Source organism: Ascaphus truei, chromosome 17 (assembly GCF_040206685.1).
Source record: "Ascaphus truei isolate aAscTru1 chromosome 17, aAscTru1.hap1, whole genome shotgun sequence".
Taxonomy (NCBI): domain Eukaryota; kingdom Metazoa; phylum Chordata; class Amphibia; order Anura; family Ascaphidae; genus Ascaphus; species Ascaphus truei.
Genome location: NC_134499.1, coordinates 7,392,217 through 7,401,408, shown reverse-complemented (window position 1 = coordinate 7,401,408; position 9,192 = coordinate 7,392,217).

The window sequence follows — 9,192 nt, the reverse complement described above, 5'->3', positions numbered from 1 at the left end:
GGCCATATGGGGTGCAACCCCTTTAATACAGGGCCACCCCATTTCTCCCTCTACACCTCCCCTTCTTTTTTTTTTTTTTTTTCTTGCTTATTTTTTTGTTTCAAATTTTTTATTGTTTTAGAGAGACATAACAAATATATCACATTGGCATACATACGATGTTTTTACAGTATCACTTGTCCATAGCACACCAAGCATCATCGCTGCCTGAAGGAAGAGTTTGTTATATCGCGATTTTTGAACAAGTGTAGTATGACGTTATATAGTAGATAGTTTGGGGCAAGGATCCCCACAACAGTGCTCAATCCGATTCGGACTCAATGTCACTTAAGAGGTTAATGTCCACATATCATGGTATAGAGGAAGCACATAAAGCCAAGAGGTAGAGCATTGGACCAAGTGTAATGTGTAATGTTTCGCATCCAAAGGTACATCTGTCGCTGAACCTCCTCCATTGGATGACAGGGGTTCATTAGACCCCTCTCAGGCGATTGACGAGATTCAGGGCAATAGGTTATCTTTCAAAGAATGTGGAGTACTTCAGGACATGTTAGATGTAGATATGGAAGATAGAGTGTCAGATTCCCTGGACAGTGAGGAACAGTTCTCATTTTTGAGCGGCACCAAACATACAGAATTTAGGAACAAATCTATTTTTTGTCCATCCTTCTCCAAAGGTCCACACTTACAGACCTTTGAGAGACTAGTGGAGAAGGATTTACAAATTCTTGCCAAAGGTTATACCTTCACCACCCCCTCATTTGACAATCTGTCAAGAGCAGAAAGGTCTAACCTGAGTTCATTAAAAAAGAGGTCGGATATTATCATTAAGAACGCGGATAAAGGGGGAGCAGTGGTGATTATGCATACAGACGCCTAGCGAACAGAAGCCCTGAGACAGCTCTCCAATACACAGGCATATTGTATACTTGATAGAGACCCCACACAGTCATATCTGGCGGAGATTCGAGACCTGTTTGATCTGGGCAGGGAGCTGGGAGTACTCAATAGTCGGGAATCATCTTATCTGTACAATCCATTTCCCATCGTACCTATTTTTCACCATCTCCCAAAGATCCATAAAACGCTAGTCTGCCCTACAGGTAGACCAATTATATAGAGTATTGGATCTTTGGGAGATGGTCTATCTAGGTACGTTGATTATTTTTTACAGACTTTGGTCAAAACATTACCTGCTTATTTGAGGGACTCTGCGGATTTACTTCAAGATATTCAAATAATTAAATGGTTACATGTGGGTTACGCTCGATGTAACCTCCTTATACACTATAATTGATCACACTTTGGGCACGAGAGCTATCAGTCACTTTCTTAATCACTCAAATTTAAATTCGGCACAAAGCATGTTTTTATTGGATTCAGTTATGTTTCTGCTACAGCACAATTACTTTATGTTTGACAAACAATTTTATTTACAGTCACAAGGGACAGCTATGGGCACGTCATTTGCACCTTCATACGCAAATCTTTTTATGGGATTCTGGGAGACCACTCACATCTTTGGTGACACTAACCCCTTTAGAGAACACATTATATTTTATCGTCGTTTCATTGATGATTTATTATTTATCTGGAATGGGGATACTGACACACTACACGCGTTCTTTGAATATCTTGAGGCAAACACATTCAATTTGAAGTTCACACATTTATACCATGATACACAGATTGATTACCTAGACCTACATGTATACATAGATGTTGGTCAACAAATACAGACCAACATCTACAGGAAAATAAATTCCAAAAACTCTCTGCTCAGATCAAACAGCGCCCATCCAAGATCACTCATCAAGGGCATACCCAAAGGACAATTCCTGAGGTTAAGGAGGCTATGCTCCACACAAGAATCCTTTATGGTACAAGCAGAAGAACTTAAGAACAGGTTCAGAGATCGTGGTTATGGAGAGAGGGACCTTGATATTGCATTTAATCATGCCCTAGAAATAGACCGGGAACATCTACTTAGGAAGAGGAACCCCAAAAAAACAAATCACAATAATGCAACAAACCAGTGTCCATTGTTCATAACCACATTCTCTAAACAAGCGGAGCAGATTAGATTCATCTTACAAAAGCATTGGGGAGTTTTAAAATTAGACACAGACCTTGATTTATATACTATGTCTAACCCAAGAATGGTTTTTAAAAAAGCAAAAACCATCGGCAATTATGTTTCTCCCAGCTTGTATGGCTCCAAGAAGAATAGCACAAAACAATTACCTAAGGGATTCTTTAAATGTGGGCAATGTAATCTCTGCAGATATGCTGAACCAATAAAATCTATAAAAGACGAGGGCGCATGCGCGGCAGGAGCAGAGATGGCAGCCTAATCTGATTGCTGCGAGACCCGCCGGCAGTAAACATACAAAGCGCACCGCAAAACTCATCCAAAATAAATAAAAACTGCAGGATCTATTAGACATAAACATCAGGCACAAAAATTCATGGCGGCTACAAGACGAAAGTCTAAACAGAAAGTAGACGTTCGCACATACTTTGTGGGAGCGAAAAAGGTACAGGAGACAGACAGCATGGCGGCATCCAAATCTGACTCCGGTCCGGAGCTGGACTTGACAACGGAGAATCAGATGGGTGCCCTGAAAAAAGAAATAGCTAAACTCCTATCCGATCTAAAAACCTTCTTTCGCGGGGAAGTGGACACCTTAAGAAAAGATATCCTCAGTATCGGGGCCCGAACAAATGACCTGGAGGAGAAAATGGACGAATCCACCCGCTGTCAGACCGCAACAGACTCCAGAGTTACCATACTGGAGAGAAAAGTGGCAGAACTTGAAGAACGCCATGAGGACAGCGAGAATAGAGACAGACGAAACAACCTGAGGATACGGGGGATACCGGAGGAGATCTTGGACCCCGAGCTCTTAATAAACCGCTGGATGACATCCATAATGCCAGGAAAAACGGAATCAGAACTGGTAATGGACAGGTGTCACCGGGCATTGAGGGCCCGGCCACTTCCTAATAACCCCCCCAGAGATGTGATCCTGAGATTACACCATTTTACGACCAAAGCCGAAATATGTAAAACCACCAGGGCCACCCCTACGATAAAATTTGAGGGAATAGAGATGTCAATATTCCAAGACATCTCTCCGATCACCTTGGCAAGACGTCAGGCCCTACAACCAGTCACCAGACTACTAAGGGAGAAAAATGTCCGCTATCGCTGGGCTTTCCCCTTTGCCCTGATTGTACTGCAAAATGGCAGGTCACACGCTCCTAAACATATCGCAGATGGTCCTGAGTTCCTGACCAAGTTGGGCTTCCCCAATGCCTTACCACAGTCTGAAGCCCCGGTTGGTCGAACACCTAGGCGGACCGAATGGGAGAAAGTGCGACAGCCATCCGGACAACAGCACACAAAATCGGGCCCTTCAAGACCGGGGTGAAAATCAAACACTAAGGTTCACAGTTATACCAGTCTCACCAGTTGTTGTTGTTAACATGTTCTGAACTGTCTACCCTCACGAACTATAGTCCCAAGCAAGCTATACTACATCTCCCCCCGGAAGAACAATGTCCAGTTGAACTAGCTTCGTTGGCGGACAAGGACTAGCTAAATAAAGAAAGGATGCTGCAAAAGTCTCTTATTTTTTTCAACTCACCAAGATGGCCTCTCGAGATGCTGGGCGGGAGAATTCGGAGAAGAAGCGCCGGATCCGAATGGCGGAGGACGTTTGGGCGCGAACGCGAGGTGCTCCAGAAGACTCCGCCCACGAGACACGCCTGCTTCTGCTACAATCCACTGCCAGATCTGCGCACGACCCTCAGATGACGTCGACGGCTAAGCTCCCGCGAGAGTGAGGCGCCCGGAAACTGACGTCAGTACCAGCGCCTATGGCTCAGGACGCTCAGGACGCTGACAACCCAGGCCTAGGGGACAGAAGCAGACACCGGAGGGTCTGCGCCGAGCGCCGGAACTCTCCAAAGGGGTCCGCGCATTCCCCTACTGGGGAGAGAGGATAAGTTTAGCACATAGAAGCAGGGTAGTCAGTTAAAGATTTAAAAAAAAAAAAAGTAAAAGGTTCGAACTAACCAGAGTTTCACTTTACTCAAGATGAGTTATAGTTGAGTTTTATAATATTGTTTACATGCTGATTATTAAAAATAATGTTTTCTTTTTGCTGCCGGCGGAGGGGCGGATGTCTGCCCTCTCTAGTGCCTGTTGGCATGTGCCTCTGGGGTTGGACTGTGGCCTTAAGCCACAGTCTAATCAAAGACCTGGGCTTCCGCGGCCTGGATGATCTCCCACAACCCTACATGGGAAACTGGGAACATCCGGAGTCTGTGCGGTATTCCCGGGCAGCAAACCACGGGTCTCCTAAGACCAAATTGGTTTCCCTTGTTTGTATAACAAGGTTGCATGTTCCCTGTCACTCCCCTATGTGTTTTCCTCCCCCCCCCCTCAGGTATCCTCAGAAAAGACAACTTGGCACCACAAGACCTGCAGCTCCACTACCGTCATCCTCCGGGACATCGCGATTCGGGTAGGCGGAGAAAACTGTACACATACGCAGACTCATTACACACACACAGATGGCATTAACATTCATTTCCCAGAATGTTAAAGGATTTAATTCCCCCCAAAAACGTAGAATAGCGTTTGCTGAATTTAAGCGCAGAAACTCCGATGTTCTTTTCCTTCAGGAGACGCATTATAGTCGCAATAAAAATCCGAGTTTTATAGACAAACATTATAGGAAATTTTATCTGGCTTCAGCCAAAGACAAAACAAAGGGTGTGGCTATCTTGATCCACAATAGAGTCCCATTCGTGTTGGAAAAAATAAAACGTGACCCAGAAGGTAGATATATTATACTGGTAGGCACATTGCAGCAAAGTAGAGTAACTTTGGCATGTGTATATGCCCCTTGCGAAAATGATCCCCAGTTCTTTACAGAGTTCTTTCTCAAGTTACACAATTGGGCAATTGGTAATGTGATATTAGCGGGAGATTTTAACAAGGCCCTAGACCCTCGAATTGATAGATCTCCGAGACAGGAGAAGGGGAGACAAGCAGGAACAAAAGCGCTACTAGAAGGGCTACGAAGGGGATGTCTGGTGGACATATGGCGAGAACAACACCCAGGTGAGCGCACATATACATTCTACTCGCACCCACACGACAGCTATAGTAGACTTGACCACTTCTTTGTATCGAGTAGAATGGTCCCACAAATTTCCAACACTCTAATCCATGACATTACATGGTCGGATCATGCGTCTATTGAGCTAAGATGCACACAAATTAGACAGGTTAGCCCGGGAGCAAACTGGAAACTAAACGAGTCCCTGATTAAAATACCTGAATTGGCACAGGTAGTCAAAGACGAGATCAGACAATTTTTTATCACAAACACAGGCACTGTGGAATCCCACACTACGCTGTGGGAGGCTCACAAAGCCACAATAAGAGGGACTCTGATTGATCTCGCAGCAAGACGTAAAAGACAAAGAGAATCAAAATTGACACAACTATATATGAGGTTACATGAACTCTCTGCACTACATAGCCGATCAGGCGGAGAGGACATTCTTAAGGAGCTGAAAGATATAAGAATTGAGCTTAATCTTCTCCTCACATCCCAGGCCGAGAGAGATATAAGTTGGACAAAGAGGAAATTTTTTGAGAAAGTCAACAAGCCGGACACTATGTTAGCTAACAGGATCCGTAATAGGCAACCGAGTTATAACATACAACCTTTAAAAACCAAATCGGGGGAGATGACCTCCAACCCCAAACGCATAGTGGAAGAGTTTCGGCTTTATTATGAACAGCTATATAATGGGGAGAAAGTGACACATAATCCAAAAACAAACAAACTTTTACAGTCCTTCCTAGAGGAAGCAGCCTTACCAGAGCTGAGCAGGCTGGAGAACGAGGCAGTTCAATCTGATTTCACGTTAGAGGAATTGACAGCGGTAATCAAACATCTCAAACCCTCCAAGGCCCCAGGCCCAGATGGGTTTTCTAATTTATATTACAAGAAATTTATAGGGGTGCTAGCACCACATATGCTCAAGTTATTTAATGGAGTTCTGGCGGGGGAACCCTTTTCGGCCCAGATGCTTCAGGCGTCGATATCTATAATTCATAAAAAGGACAAAGATCCTACAAATTGCCAAAGTTATCGGCCAATATCTTTAATCAATTTGGACGTTAAAATATATTCCAAACTGTTGGCCAATAGATTGAGTACGATCATGCCGAGGCTTATCCACCCGGACCAGGTTGGCTTTATTAGAGACAGACAAGCGGCCGACAACACAAGAAAAATAATAGATATTATTAACTTCATTAACGCCAACGGGATCCGAGGAGTAGTTTTAAGTTTAGACGCGGAGAAGGCCTTTGACAGGATCGATTGGCCATACATGGAGTCCACGCTTGAGGCATTCGGGTTTGGAAACAAAACTATAAGGGCAATAAAAGCATTATATACGACCCCGACCGCCAGGGTGATACACCAGGGCTTCCCATCGGAGTTGTTTAAAATTAAAAGCGGTACCAGACAGGGCTGCCCACTATCGCCCCTGTTGTTCGCCCTATGCGTGGAACCGTTGGCGGCACACATACGTCGTAACCCAGACATTGCCGGAGTGCAAATACGTTCCCAAGAGCATAAAATCGCTCTATACGCAGATGACATTATATTATCTTTGACAAAACCGCTCACTTCGTTGCCCAATCTGTTCGCTCTACTGGATAAATTTAGCAGAATCTCCGGCTTTAAGATCAATCAATCAAAATCGGAGGCGCTGAATCTAAATATTCCAAAGGAGACAGAGAAACTAATTGAGATCAACTTTCAATTTAAATGGCAGACCAGAGCTATAAAATACCTAGGAATCTTTCTCACTAAGCATAGCCACAATCTCTATCAGGAGAACTACCCGAGACTCCTAAGAGCCCTCACAAAGGAACTTAAAGAGTGGTCTGCATATGGGATATCCTGGATTGGTAGGATCTTCTGTGTGAAAATGAACCTCCTCCCTAGGATACTATACCTGTTCCAAACCCTTCCGATACCCGTAGTAAGATCAGACATTACAGAACTGCAGAAAGCAGTTACGAAATTCATTTGGAAAAATAAAAAACCACGGGTAAAAATGTCAATTATGCAAAGGCCTAAGGAAACTGGAGGTCTGGCAGTGCCGAGATTGATGGCTTACTATAAAGCGGCCCAACTATGCCAAATTACGCAGTGGCATGGTGATCCGGAGCTGAGGCGATGGGTGGCTCTGGAGAGGGAGGTTTGTGCCCCGCTAGAGCTCAAGGACCTTATTTGGTATCCTAGACCTAGACTAAAAGATCTCAAGAACCCGCTACCCTCAACTCTCTCTCGGTCTGGGAGACGACCAAAAATAGGCACTCATTGACCTCAAAAGATTTATTAATGGCCCCTTTATATCGAAACCCAGACTTTGCTCCGGGGCTAATTGATAGGAACTTCACACTCTGGCAAAAAGGGGGACTAAGAAGGCTTAAGGAGCTGGAGGGCCGAGACACAATCAAAACATTTGAAATTTTACAGTCAGAAACGGACTTACCTAACACAGACTTCCTTAGATACCTCCAGGTTCGGGCATTTTATACCAAACACCCAAACAGGCCACCGCTAACCAATTTTGAAAAGCTCTGTGATCGGGGAACCGATACACGGGGACTCATCTCTGCTCTTTACAAGGAGGTGGCCAGGACAGACATTGGGGACTCACATAGACCCAGTTTCATGACTCAATGGGAGACAGACTTGACAGGACCGTTAGAAGACAAAGACTGGACAGCAATTTTTAAAGCTGCGGCCAGCAGTTCGATTTGTACGACATTGAAGGAGAACTCATATAAGGTATTATAGAGGTGGTACCTCACCCCAGTTAGACTGGCAAAATTTGTCGCGGGCGCTTCCCCACTCTGTCCTAGACAGTGTGGGGAACAGGGAGATCTGGTACATATGCTGTGGTCTTGTCCACGAATCATACCCGTCTGGACACAAATTAGAGATTGGCTACAGAAGGTCTTTTTGGGCCTCAAAATTCAACTAGACCCGTGGGTTTTCCTATTAGGTAAGCCCACAGAAGAGGTATCTAGATCAGGAAACAAACTAATAGCACACTTTGCTACGGCGATGAGGTGCAAGACCGCAGCGTTGTGGAATCAGAATGCAATTCCATCGATAGACAAAATTCGGAATAGAATTTGGTTCGCTTGCCAGATGGAAAAGTTGACAAGTCTAGTCAACGACACTGGCTCAAATTTCCAAAAAGTCTGGTCATTGTGGCTGGCACAGACCGATATCCCAGGGATGAGCAATGCCACCGTCTGGCTTTGATAGTAGCAGGTGGGCTCTCCTTCAATGACGGAACAGACACACGAGAGGGTTGACAAAAAGCTCGAAATTTAGGACAAAAGAAAGATACCTCCGCCTTTCCCTGATCGTCGGACTCGGTGTGATGATCGATGAGTTAGGTCAGAACACGCAGAAAGAGCCAGGTTTAGCGGAATACTTGGAGGAGATTACACTCTTCCTCTAGCCGATACCGGCCCCTCTCCCCCCCCCCCCTCACCATCCCCCTTTCACGTCTTCCCCCTTCCATGTTCGTTTTGATGTTGTATGTCATAAAGCTGACTAAATGATACCAATGTGATATTGGATTGTACTATCTTTGGAAAAACCAATAAAAGAAAGTTAAAAAAAAAAAAAAAAATCTATAAAAGACATTTATACAGGTTATGTATACCGTATTGAGACATTTATGACGTGCAACACGAACTTTGTCATTTACCTACTAAAATGTGCATGTGGGAGTGGCTACATAGGCAGGACTATTAGAGCACTCAAAGTTAGAATCACCGAGCATATTCGTAGTATTAAGAACTGTGATGATCGCTTTTCTGTAGCGCGCCATTTTAACACATGTCCCTTAGGATCTATCAAAACATTCACATATAGCGCAATAGAAAACATCCCTATACATCCTAGGGGAGGACATAGGGAAGCATCACTGAATCGTAGGGAGATGTTCTGGATTTATGCCCTTGGGACATTGGCACCCAGGGGCATGAACCAGGACTGGGAACTCAAACACTTCCTTAAATAAATCAAGTATTATCTTTTCCTATACTTAGACTCATATGGTGATCAA